Source organism: Pinus tabuliformis, chromosome 4_2 (assembly GCF_031772625.1).
Source record: "Pinus tabuliformis cultivar Carrire ecotype Pingquan chromosome 4_2, CPIR1, whole genome shotgun sequence".
In the NCBI taxonomy this organism is placed as follows: Eukaryota; Viridiplantae; Streptophyta; class Pinopsida; order Pinales; family Pinaceae; genus Pinus; species Pinus tabuliformis.
The window spans coordinates 714,512,070-714,526,357 of NC_142304.1; the positions used below are offsets into that span (position 1 = coordinate 714,512,070).

Below are 14,288 nucleotides of genomic sequence, written 5' to 3' on the forward strand. Positions count from 1 at the left end.
AAAGACACCCTTAGAGATTATCCACTCAGATTTGTGTGGACCAATGCAAGCTCCATCATTAGCAGGCAGCCTATATTTCTTAACATTCATTGATGACTTTACAAGAAAAACTTGGGCATATTTCCTTAAAAACAAAAGTGAAGTGTTTGAGAAATTCCAAAATTTCAAAGCACTTGTGGAGAACCAAAGCGGGCTGCATATAAAAGTTTTGAGAACTGATAGAGGAGGTGAGTATATCTCCAATGAATTCCTAAAGTTTTGTAGAGAAAATGGAATTCATAAACAGTTTACAACTCGGTACACCCCACAGCAAAATGGAGTTGCTGAAAGGAAGAACAGAACCATCATGGAGATGGCAAGGAGCATGTTGAAGGCAAAGCATTTGCCAAATGAGTATTGGGCTGAAGCTGTACATTGTGCAGTTTATATTTTGAACAGGTGTCCTACAAAAGCAGTCATGAACAAAGTGCCAGAAGAGGCATGGAGTGGGAGAAAGCAAGGTGTCACCCACATGAGAGTTTTTGGGTGTGTGGCCTATGCACACATTCCAGATCAGCTAAGGAGGAAGTTGGACAGCAAAGGGGAGAAGTGTATCCTTGTTGGATACAGTGATGAATCCAAAGCCTACAGGCTGTACATCCCATCTACCAAGAAGTTCTTTGTCAGCAGGGATGTTCAATTCATTGAAGAGGAAGCTTGGGATAGAAGCATAGAGAAAACAGTGAATGTTAAAACTGTTTGCCTCATGATGAGGATGAAGAGGAGGTGGCTGAAATGAATCCCCAAACAGCAGCACCAAGACAAGAACAACAAGGTACACCATTGAGGATCAATGAGAGTGCTTCTCCAAGCACACCACAAAGAGGAAATTCAAGTGCATCTTCAAGCACTTGCACACCAAGTGAACGAGGTAAGAAGTTTAGAAATCTAAGTGAAATTTATGAAGAAGGAATGAAATCCTTATTTTCCTTGTTTTGTCATGTTGATGATCCTATTCATTTCGAAGATGCTATTAAAGATAAGAAATGGATAGAAGCTATGGATGAGGAGATGAATGCCATAGAGAGAAACAAAACATGGGATTTGGTTGAGCTACCGAAAGGCAAAGAAGTCATTGGTGTGAAATGGGTCTACAAGACCAAGAGCAATGCTGAAGGCAAGATTGAAAGGCATAAAGCAAGGCTGGTTGTCAAAGGCTACAAGCAGCAGTATGGGAGAGATTATGAGGAGACTTTCGCCCCGGTTGCAAGAATGGAAACCGTGAGAGCAGTGTTGTCCATAGCAGCACAAAACAAATGGAAAGTCTACCAAATGGATGTGAAATCAGCATTCCTAAATGGAGTGTTAATGGAAGAAGTTTATGTGGAACAGCCTCTCGGATATGAGAAGAAAGGAGAAGAGCACAAAGTGTGCAAATTGAAGAAAGCTCTTTATGGGCTGAAGCAAGCACCAAGAGCATGGTACAGCAGGATAGATTCATATCTATTGGATAATGAATTTGACAAATGTGAAGGAGAACCCACAGTCTACATCAAGGAAAAGGATGGTAAAATTTTAATTGTTGTCTTGTATGTAGATGATGTTATTTTCACTGGAAATGATATTTATCTTATTGAGAATTTTAAATCAGTCATGAAGGATGAATTTGAAATGACTGACATGAGTTTGTTGAGATACTTCTTAGGCATAAAAGTAGATCAAAATGAAAAAGGAATTTTTATATCTCAAGCAAGATATGTAAATCAAGTTTTGGGCAGATTTAACATGCAAGAATGCAAGGCAGCCATCACTCCCACAGTGATGGGATTAAAGCTCAGCAGAGAGGACAGCAACAAGGATTTTGATCCTAGCTTGTATAAAAGCATTGTGGGCAGCCTTATGTATTTAACAGCAACTAGGCCTGATTCAATGTATGCTGTTAGTTTGATTTCCAGATTTATGGAGAGGCCAAAGGAGGTACATTGGCAGGCAGCAAAGAGAATTTTGAGGTATGTCAAAGGTACCAAAATGTTTGGAATTCTATATCATGCCTCAGAACATTCAGATTTGGTTGGGTACACAGATAGCGATTGGGCTGGAAGTGTAGATGATCGAAAGAGCACTTCCGGTTATGTTTTTAATATGGGTTCAGGAGCCATTTCATGGGCTTCTAAGAAGCAATCCATTGTAGCATTATCTACAGCAGAGGCAGAATATGTGGCAGCGACAGCAGCAGCATGTCAGGCAGTATGGATGAGAAGGATGTTGAGAAGCTTAGGCCAAGAGCAGGCAAAAGCAACAGTGGTCTTTTGTGACAATAGCTCTGCTATTGCTTTGTCAAAGAATTCAGTGTTTCATAAGAGAACGAAACACATCGATACAAGGTTTCACAACATCAGAGAATTAGTGAACAATGGAGAAATTGTCCTAGAACATTGCAAGACTCAGGAACAGGTTGCAGACATCTTGACAAAGCCACTGGTTCAGAAGAGTTTCAAATTTTTGAGAAAACGCTTGGGAATGACCGAACGCACGGCTGTTAAAATTAAAGGGGAGTGTTAAATTCTAATTTTGAACAGCGCGGCGGCTTCAAGAAAACCACCCCGGTCTCCCCGCACCACCTTTCGGCGAAGGCGGTTTCCGTAGCGGGGGTGCCGCCGCAATCACACTCCGCCACGCGTCCCTAGTACGACGCCGAAAACTGCCCTCTCCCTGGCCGCTAAAGGTCGTTTTGTTTGCACGACCTTGACGTGCGAATTGCGTTGGATCGGGTCAGGAGGCTCGGATTTGCGCGAAGCTGCGCGGACTTTAACGACCGGGCCCGACAAATGAGGTGGCGACACGTGGCACCGAAGTGACGTCAGCCGACCCACCCGCGTCAAAATGAATTTTTTTTTGGTTGACCGCCGCGGAAGAAAGGTCATGAAATTTAATGTGTCTACGTAGAATTAGGTGGCGGCTTTTAATGTGGTGATGGGCATACGTCCCATATGTTATTTTTATATATGTTTTATATATCGTTATGTAAGTCCGTGTGTGGCAAGTTTTTTTTTATGTAATGTGTATTGTGGCTACGGTAGCGCACAGTGGTTTGGGCGTTTTTTTTGGTGCACAGCAGTGCGATAATTTGGAATACCACAGGGGATGTAATGCTTTTGTTCCCCATTGTAAAACTGAAGTTTATGTAATTTCCACAGCAGTGGAAAATCTGTGAGAGCAAAAGAGCTTTGTTTTGTAAATCCCTCTCTGCACAGAGGATGAAATATGTATCAGTCTTTTTGTTTTAAATCAATAGAAATGTGTTGTGACTGTGTAATGGATTGTGTTCTGAGTTAATTTTTTTTAAAAGAGGTCCTCTGCAAAAGATCCTGGACAGAAGAAACAGAGCATTGCCTCTGTGGTGGTTATTTTTTTTGGTTTTGGTATTTTCCCATCAAAAATACCCAACAACCCAATGGGTTTCTGTTGGTGATATGCCATGCCGGAGTTCGCAGCTGGATAATGTATGTGATGGTTAACCCATTTGGGAATTAGGTTTCTGCATATCTTTATGGGTAAACTATCTTTTTAATTTATTCTTTTCATCATATATATGACTCACATGAAAATTAAATGGCATCTACTTGGCTTGGCAGTTATAAGTGAGCCTTCTAGTCCTCTTGTAATTCTGCATGCATGAGGTCTCATTGTATTACTATCTACTATGTTTGTTTTGTTGTATCAGTTTATTTAGTAGGACGTATCTCCATTTTATCATGTTGAGCTTCACGCTGTAACTAATTTCAAGGAAACTGGCATGACATGATCATGCTAATCAAGCAAAAAGTTACAACTATGAAAAATGATCCCATTTGCTAATCAAGCAAAAAGCTACAACTATGAAAAATGATCCCATTTAAATTAGCTGGTGGTTGGAAATTCTTTGAATTCGAGGAGTGATCTACAAGAATCCACAGTAAGTCAGAAGAAAATGCTCCGTAAGATAAGATGATCTAATTTTATTAATGTCCCACAAATTATCATAAATAGATCAATGGGACAAATTATCATAAATAGGTCAATGGGACAAGGATACAACTAGTATTAGTACAATGTGGGAGTGGTAACAAGAATCCACAATAAGTCAGATGAAAATGCTCCATAAAGTAACATAATATAATTTTATTAATGTCTAACAAATAACCATAAATAGGTGAATGGGACTGAAGGATACAACTAGTATGAGTCTATCAAATAACCATAAATAGGTGAATGGGATTGAAGGATACAACTAGTATGAATACAACCATAAATAGGTGAATGGGATTGAAGGATACAACTAGTATGAATACAATGTGGGAGTGCAAATATAATTTTATTAATGTTTAACAAATAATCATAAATAAATAGGTGAATGGGATTGAAGGATACAACTAGTATGAATACAATGTGGGAGTGCAAATATAATTTTATTAATGTTTAACAAATAACCATAAATAGGTCAATGAGACTGAAGGATACCATTAATATGAGTACAATGTGGGAGTGCAAACGCAACTCTTAGAAAATGCCAAAGTTCAATCTAAGATAACATGAAATGAAGTAAAAAATGATACATAATAGGATAGCCACAGTGAAGTTTAGTATTGTTATCCACATGGACATTAACTAAGGAAAAAAAGGCTGACCATACTTATTGAAAAATAGAATAATACATAATATCAAGTCTTTCTCACCATCTCTTCTCTATTTCAGTGAAAGTAATATGTGAAAACCCATCAATTTCTGATGTAAGTTTCATGTCTGTTAAGCAAGTCACATGATGGTTGTTTTGTAGTTTTTCTCTATGTTAGGACAGCTTGATCATTTTCATGAGAAATGCAAGGGTGTCACTCTTCTTAGACACCGGTACCACTATCCAATTAAGAGAACTTTAGAGGTTGTAGACAATTATACGAGAGACTGTGTACAATTGGATGATCTTTGGGCGCTAAATTACTTCTTAACCAAAATTGGTAGTGAAGTTTAAGTGAACTCATAAGTTATTTTGTTTTCTCTATTCTAAAATTTGAAACTGAATTCAAAACCTTCACTATTTTCCTGACACATTTGTTCTTTTGGGTACTGTTTTGTATGGAGGGTTCTTGCTTGAATCCCCTTTGTTATTTTATTTTTGGATGAACCTAAATAAAATCTTTCCCCATTTCTACTTTCTACTTTTGAGTGTGTAGAAAAAGGTGAATTGATACCCTTCAGTATCTTTCCAGACACCCTAGATTCCTCAGCAACTGCTAAAAGGTTCCTACTAATAATGTGCCACAGTTTTTGGTAGAAATCAATAGGGAAACCAACAGGGCTGGGGCCCTTACCTATTTCGTTTAAGTGCACAAATGATCTCAGTTCTTCCTGGACGAAAACCCATGTTTAGTCTGCTATTGGGATTTGAGATATCAAAAGGCTCTGTTAGCAGGTTTTGGTAGTAAGATTTTGCTGCTGTCTTAATACACAGAGCTGATCTGAGTTCTTCTTTCCAGCCTTATTCTAGATGTCCTGTTTTCTTCTCTTCTCCCTTCAGTAGTTGTGTGAAAGAAAGCAGTTTTCACGGACCAAAGCTTTCTCCCTTCACGGTTCATTCATCAGACAGCACCAGTAGGCTATGATATCCTCATGGTTGTGGCTTTATGGTCCTCAGACCTTTCTATTCTTTTTCCTCATGGCTAAGATCTTGTTTTTAGATATAGAGGTCCATTTTTATAGGAGATTGCTTTTGCACTCCCCTTTGGAACAATTGTATGTATGTGGAAGGAAAAGAAATTATGATATCGTTATTGATTTGCCAAACCATTGTTATGTACTTTTTCAGGTCTGAAGATGTGTAACTTGTGGTTTAGCTTGGTACATTCTCTTGTATACCAGTTTACTTTGAATTTGTCAATATCATGGCAGAACTGCATTGGGCTTGAACTTTTCTAAAAAATTAAGTTGTATTTAAAGGAATATGGTGTCCAAAAAGCATAGAACTCCAAACATCAAATCTCTTTGCTCCTTGTAGGCTTGAACCAACATCTCTTCTAGAGAAATTCAACAATTCTAATTTAATAATCCTATCGGCCTCTCTTTGTACCATTTGAGACAATTGCTAGTTATACGAATTGTAATCATTTGTTTTCAAGATTAGGTTCTACGAAGAGATTTGAATGTCTAAGATACTATTCAATACTTTTCATATTCTAGAGTCTACGTGATGTTATTCTAACATTTGCGAAACACTCGAATATAGGAGAAATTGAATTTACCAAAGGTACGACTTATCAAACTGTCTCAAATTGAATTTACCGAAGGTACGACTTATCAAACTGTCTCTGGAAACAAGGCGTTATGTATGTCTGGTGGACAATATGGTCGGGCAAGAAACCGCATACAGTTATCAGTTATAATTATTTGAGGCGTTCTTATATAGGCACGGGCTCGAGGACTGTTATCATGACCAAATTCTTCATTTCATTGGTGGTGACACTGTAACCGTCTCGGTATTTGTAGCCATGATGGATAGCTCCGGTAATGTCAAAGGAATGTTTCTTGGAAGACATGGGAACATTGCTATATGGTTTGAGAAGCTCCCAATTTAATTCTTTGATTAACTCATTCACCATGCCATGGATATGATTGACAGCTTCTTCCTCTGTTAATCCAGGATTATCTTTCATATAACATGATATACATGAAGCTGCTTCTCCACGGGCCTTTTCCGCCTGCATTCATCGTGCCAATTTCAGAATCATCAATTGTATGATATTTTAATCAAAACTAGTTAAAATTCAATCACGCAATGTAACGCAAAACCTCTTCCATTTGCGTTCGAATGGATATAGGTCGTACCTTGTAACCACGAGTGTCACTTTTCAGTCGAAGGATGGCAGATGCCAAGCTATTGAACCTCGATGGAAAGTCAACTTCCTGGAGGATGTGTTGAGGAAGGGGAATGTCCAGCGTGAGAGTGGGTTGCAGTTGGATTATACGATAACCAAAACTAACTTTTCCGTTCTCGTAGTACTCCTCGAATGTTGGAAGATAACCAGTGGAGATCCACGCTGCTTCTTTCATAAATGAATCAAGAAAGGCCTCCCACTGCACATACACAATCAAACAAAATTAACTGATCAGCAATCAGCCTAGCGAAATCCTATCGAAGAATAATACTTGTTTTAACAAATATGCGTATTGTCCATACAGCGTGTCGAGCATAGTTGATCGTGTCTCGGCCTTGAGACTTATCTGCCTCTCGTGCCATTTCATTTACGGTTTCGTAAAGCACCAAATACACTCCTTTCATATATTCTGGAAGCCACTCTGTTGCGGACGGATCCCATCTACCATTTACAATAATAACCACAAATTTTGATTAAATCGGTTGGTTGCTGCAGAGCCATTATACAAGAAAGAAAATATTCCTCTGGAGTTTGTTCACCATACCTCTTAACTGCCGCTGTGAAAAGTTGGAGCTCGTCCATGGTTCCAAAGGTGTCATAGATATCGTCGAGAACCGTGACAAGATGACACATTTTGGCAAAGCCGATTCGAAATGCAGAATGTTGAGGATGAGTGGCAAAGCAAGATGCCAAAGTGTAGAATTCCACGTGACGATGGCGAGCAAACGTCAATTCAGGGAAACCCGAATCTTTCCACCATCTACTCATGAATTCGTAGCTTTTTACGTTATTTTGAATATTGGATATCATTAGACCTCACTTATCCAAAACTGTTTCCCAAAAAAAATGTATAATACAATAACAAAATTAATATAACCTGGATATATCTTTCAACTCCCTTTGTTGTATGGATTGAAAGATTGAAATATATTGAAGTCCAATTTTGCAAGTTCTAAAAGTTTGTCGGTGTTCATAAATGGCATCCTGAAAATAGAAATTCCAACTAGTCACAATTGAAATACTATACGGAACTAAAATATTCGAAAGCAGATTTCTGAGGCTAATAACGATGTCCCATTGGGTATTGGGTAAGTGGGAAGCAAAACCACTTCTCGAACCGTTAAAAAAATGATCGATGTAATCAAACTAAGTTACCCAAGTATAATCATCTAAAACATTTAAGATGGTGATGGTTTTATGAGAGAATTTTGATGATATAAAATATCTAATCTTTATCATTTAATAATTAAAATGGTGAATTTCACTTTGTATAAACTTTTTAAATATAAATATTTATAAATATAAAATGTATGATTAATTAATAAATGGGTATAGGTGCTCATGGGCTTTGGATTGATGGTGAATGGGTGCCTTGTTAAGGCACTATTTGTGATAGTCACTGGTTGAAATCCCCCGTGGGTACTTAGGTTAGTCTTAACTAGAAAAAAAATATAAGGGTATAGGGTAGAAATGGTATAAAATATAATTGTAGTGAGGAATTAATGTTTTTTTAGAAAATTTAATAATATTTTTACAATTTAGTATTTAATATTTATTAAAATTTAATATATTTTTGGGAAGTAAATATTATGAGAACTTGAAAAATAATATGGTCATTACTAATTAAATTATTTTTTTGGAAAAATTTAATATATTTTTTAAAATAATATATTTCCAAATATATAATATAATTTATAAATTTTAAATCTAAAAATAATTTATGAAATTTAAATCTAAATTGTTTATATATGAGATATATTGTATCGATTTATGATATATTTATTTGAACTAAAATACATATACAAGAAGAGCAATAATTTCTACATAATATAAAAGTTGATATTGTGATAGATGTAATGAATCAAAATTTCAAGAACTTATTAGATAGATTTGTATAATACACTATTGATAATAATTTAATATTTAGTATTAGATATTTAATATTTAATATTAATTATTTAACATTTTATATTGGAAATTTTGTAATTTTAGATATAAATTTAAAAATCAATTATTCTTATAAAAAAAATATTAAAAAATATCTAATATATTAATTATATATAATTTTTAGATTTTATTATAGAATATCATTTGTTTTAATAAGACTTGTCTTTTTTCCTGAAAATTTTAAAAAATTAATAATAGATAACTATTATCAATTAATTGCTAAATTTAATTACCCATTTCATAATTACTAAATTTAACTACTCATTTCATAAGTAAAATATTAAAGTTATATATATATATATGATCAATGATTTTTAATATTAATTATTTAACATTTTATATTGGAAATTTTGTAATTTTAGATAATAAATTTAAAAATCAATTATTCTTATAAAAAAATATTAAAAAATATCTAATATATTAATTATATATAATTTTTAGATTTTATTATAGAATATTATTTGTTTTAATAAAACTTGTATTTCTTCCTGAAAATTTTAAAAAATTAATAATAGATAACTATTATCAATTAATTGCTAAATTTAACTACCCATTTCATAATTACTAAATTTAACTACTCATTTCATAAGTAAAATATTAAAGTTATATATATATATGATCAATGATTTTGTCTTACCAGAGTTTTAGTGCTCTGTTTTGCAAGTTAGCCACACCATTTATAGATTACTAAATTTAACTACTCATTTCATAAGTAAAATATTAAAGTTATATATATATATATGATCAATGATTTTGTCTTACCAGACTTTTAGTGCTCTGTTTTGTAAGTTAGCCACACCATTTATAGAGATTTTGATAGCAAATATTTTCAGTTGGCTTCATAGACATTATGTTTTTCTCTATAGATCATAGGTTTTTGTTTGAGACTATTTGTGGAATACAGATCTGAATCATACCAAGCTGATATATCTTAGCAATTTTTAGACTTTATATTCCTCATATAATATATTAAGCTTTTTTTCTCTGGGGGAAAAAAATAATTTTACATAATTTAAATCTAATAGGTTTGTAATACATATTAATTTCTATGAAAATGAAAATATATAAATCCTAAAAAAATATCAGATTTCTTAAAAGAAATTGAACACACGGAAAATAAGTGGTCCGTGAGACAGTTGGCATACTGATTATACTTTTCGTCCCGTCCAAAGACGTTGATGTAATTCCGTGCTTCCAATCGTGGGAGATTTGTGTGCCAACCATATTCCATAACGTATTCTATCTGCAACCACAAATAAAATTCAAATTGTTATAAAAAGCTTGAGGGGCACGGATCTAAACACATTACATGATACGAAACAAAAGCCGTAAATATATGCTCATAAAATTGCTCGCTCCGGGCATTCAGAAACCTTTTCGGAAAACCCCGTGAGGAAAAGGTGGAGAAAATAACATTGATTTCCATAATGGGCTTCTGAATTTCAAATATGGATCAATCAGAAATTTGCTACTGAATTTTGTTTATCTGTTTTACATGCTCTTTATCAAACTCCTTGCTCACCTCTCGTGAAAGGCTAGATACCGGAATCTTTTGTACGGATTCTTTTAAATATTTTGTACAGAAGATTTCAGCATCTTCCATAACTTTCTCATTTGGAAAGGCAACGAGCGATGCCCGAAATAAATTGAAAATACTCCTCATGTCTCCTTCCCTTTCAATGGAAGAAGTGACAAACTGCCTGTTCTCGTCTTCAAAGTTTTCCAACACACCTGACATTAATGCGTAATGTATTATCAAATAACTTGATAACATGACTTGGGTGCCATCATAAAAGAAGTTAAAGCAGGGAATATTTAGTAATGAAATGTGGATATTATATGTACTTGAAGACACCGGATATCCGTGTAGTCGAAGAGTTCGAAGACCCAGTGCAGTTGAGTTGAGATCACTAACACCACTTTCTCTGCCACATCCGATGCCTTTCTCGCTCCAGTAACTGTACGTCAAATTAATTAATTGATTTCTCCTATTAATTTAATCATGTGTATGCCATAATATATAAAGCAGAAATAAATAATGATCCAGCGATGACTGACCTGTGAACATAATCCAGCGCTGATTTTATCTCCATTTTGAAATGTCTGTCGATTCCCAACCGTTCGATGCTGTCGACCATGGAAAGGCGTGAAAGCAGATCATTGAGGGGAGTGATTGATAGCCCATCTTCAATTTCACTGAACATCTCTCTCACTTCCTTAATAAGTCTCTCTGCACGTTCACGGTATGAAGGCGCCTGACCCATATACAATATTCAACACACACACACTAAATAAAAAGGAAAAAACCAGGAAAGGAAAATGCATCTAGTAATAAGTTGAAAGATGAAAATACGTGGTAAGGCGTGGAAAGAGAGCGTATGAAATCGTGGTCCCAGAGGTTGGCATGATGATTCGCTGTGCGTCTCTTTACACCACCATCCTCCGATACAGCGGTTGTCGAACACATGGTGAAGGTTTTCCGTCGCGTGCAGATGACTCCAGGAGTTGGGATTGTTCTCTGGAAACGCTGAAGCTCGAGAGTGAAGATCAACGATTCGTGCAGGCACGCTTTGGGTGCCAACTTTATGATAGAAAGTGGAGCCTGTTGAAAATATAATTTCAACAGCGATCGCCGATATCGCATATCGGCAAGTCGGCATATCGGCAAAATGAAGTGAAGGCATTATAAAGGAGCCTTTGTGTTTTGCGATAAGCGAACGCCGATATCGCATCGGCAAAGTCAAAGTGAAGGAGTTATGAGGAAGCTCTTGTGTTTGCGATGAGCGATCGCCGATATCGCATCGGCACATCGCTATCGGCAATGTCATAGAGTTGAAGTCTTTGACATGAGTAAAGTTGTGATGCGATGGAGTGGACCCGATGGCTTCCCAAAACCAAATTGCATAATGTTTGAAATTCACCCGACGGCAAATATTAAATGTTGCGTGGAGTAAATCTAAGTTTTGGTTGACCATACGTCTTAATGAAATGTCATAGTGGTAGGTAAAATATTAAAGTTTTACATAGAGTTCGTAAGTTTTTTTTTATGAAAAGGTATGGCCGTATGTACTTATTACATAAATTCTGTATGGGATATGAGTATGTAATTTATTACTGTGTTGACCATTGTTTTCTTGGATGGCACACGGGAGGTTTTTGTGTGAGTTCACAGTAGAGTAAAATTAGAGTGGTGAAGCGAAAACTATGTGTGGTATGTATTGAACACACAGCAGTGTGTAAAAAGATAGAACCAGGGTGATGTAATTTCAGGTGTGTGGAAAAACCATGTGTAGTTTTGCACAGCAGTGCATAAAGGAAATGGTGGAGCGAGTTTTTGTAACTCTGTAAGTTTTGTTTTTACAGCAGCATGTAAAAGTGTTTCATACCAGTGAATGTAAATTTTGTTTTACAGCAGTAAGCTCATGTAAACTTTTGTTACAGCAGTAAGTTGTTTTTCACAGCAGTGAATATGAAAACAATTTTACAGTGGTAAATCCCTCTCAGTAAAAGAGGATGTATCAGTTTTTGTTTTAATGAATAGAAATCTTTTATGGTGGTGAAATACTCTAGTTCTCTGAGTGAAATTTCTTTTAAGTCTTCTATGCACAAAAGATCCTGGAGTAAAAGAAACAGAGCATTGCCTCAGTGTGTTTAAATATTGGTTTTTGGTATTTTCCCCATTTAAAAGAAAAATATCCAACAATGGTATCAGAGCTTGCTTAGGCTCTTGAAGGTGTTCAAGAAGCTGAAGGGAGAAGGTTGTTGCTGCACCAAAACTTCTCAGGCAGATAGAAGACTCAGACATCAAAGGATTCAGGTATTTCAAAAGTTTTTCTTTGTGTTGCTGCTGAAAGAAACAGTCAGTTTTTTTAAAAAAAACACACAGTTAAGGAATGGCCAGCACAAGCACTGGTATGGGTTTGTTTAACACCCAGCTCCCACAGTTTAATGGGAAGAACTATGACTACTGGTCAATAACTATGACAGCCCTGCTTGCTTCCCAAGATTTATGGGAAATAGTTGAAGAAGGTTTTGAAGAACCAGCAGATGAAACTGAGTTCAATGCATTAACTCAGGGAGAGAAGGATCTGCTGAAGAACAATAGGAAGAAGGACTCAAAAACCCGTGTGTTGTTGTATCTAGCAGTAGACCAGAGTATGTTTCCAAGGTTAGCAGCAGCTAAGACAGCCAATGAAGCATGGCAAACCCTTAAGACAGCCTATCAAGGCATGGAAAGAGTGAAGACAGCAAAACTACAATTGCTGAGAAAGAATTTTGAGAACTTGAACATGAAAGAGTCAGATAATATTGACTCATTCTTCACTCATGTGATTGGTGTAATCACACAAATGAGAACTCATGGAGAAACCATTGAAGACAGAAGAATTGTGGAGAAAATATTGAGGGTCTTACCCTCAAGGTTTGATGCCATAGTCACCACCATTGAAGAGACAAAGGATCTCTCAAGCTATTCAGTTGATGAGCTACATGCATCACTGATAACACATGAGCAGAGGTTGAGTAGGAATGAAAACTCATCTCTTGAGCAAGCCTTCAAGACCCAGATGTCCTTTGGAAGAGGCAGAGGTCAAGGCAGAGGAAACAAAAGAGGAAGAGGCAGAAGCCAGAACAGAGGAGGAAGGAACAACCCATCAAATGCACAAGGAAGAGGCAGCAATCCAAATCATAACCAAGGTCAAGGCAGCAGCCAACAAAGAGATCAACATCATGCTCAAGGACAAAGGTATGATAAATCTAATGTTCAATGCTATTATTGCAAAAAGTATGGACATTATGCTAGTGATTGCAGAAAGAAACAACATGATATGAACAGCAGACAAAATGCAAATGTTACAAGAGAAAACAGCAGTCAAGACAATGTTCTGTTAGCTTGTAACATAGCTGAAACACATAGTGAGGACATATGGTTTTTAGACTCAGGTTGCAGCAACCATATGACCGGAAATATAGCCTTCTTTTCTGCCCTAGATAAAAATGTGAAATCAGAAGTCACACTAGGAACTGATAGTAAAGTGTCTGTTATGGGAAAAGGAGAAATAAAAATACTTTCAAAGCAAGGAGAAAGGAAAACCATAGCAGATGTCTACTATGTCCCCGGAATGAGATGTAATCTCTTGAGTATTGGACAGCTTGTCCATAAGGGGTACAATGTTTTCTTTAAAAATGATGTGTGCACCATCATGGATATACCACCCAGCAAAAGATGCATTGCTGAAGTGAAGATGACAAGGAACAGGATGTTCCCTCTCCGGATCCGGGCAGATTTGAAGAACAAAAGGGAAATGGCAGCAGTCACCCAAGAGGACTTCCAGAGCGTGCCAAAGGATGAGAACTGGTTATGGCACTTGAGATTTGGGCATCTAAATTTTGGAGGTCTAAACTTATTGAGCAGAAAAGGAATGATAAAGGGATTACCATTGATAGAGAAACCGG

The 14,288-nt window shown here is 36.2% G+C and overlaps 1 pseudogene across 1 annotated transcript; it reads right to left on the reverse strand.

The window, feature by feature from the left end:
• Nucleotides 1-6,343: 6,343 nt before the first annotated feature.
• Nucleotides 6,344-11,478, reverse strand: LOC149171515 (alpha terpineol synthase, chloroplastic-like; annotated as a pseudogene). The gene is made up of 10 exons (XR_016259244.1): nt 11,188-11,478; nt 10,893-11,089; nt 10,680-10,792; nt 10,357-10,565; nt 9,989-10,077; nt 7,765-7,871; nt 7,432-7,647; nt 7,190-7,328; nt 6,838-7,086; nt 6,344-6,710 (listed from the first exon to the last, which is right to left on the reverse strand). The product of XR_016259244.1 is annotated as an alpha terpineol synthase, chloroplastic-like (transcript).
• Between the last annotated feature and the right edge of the window lie 2,810 nt (nt 11,479-14,288).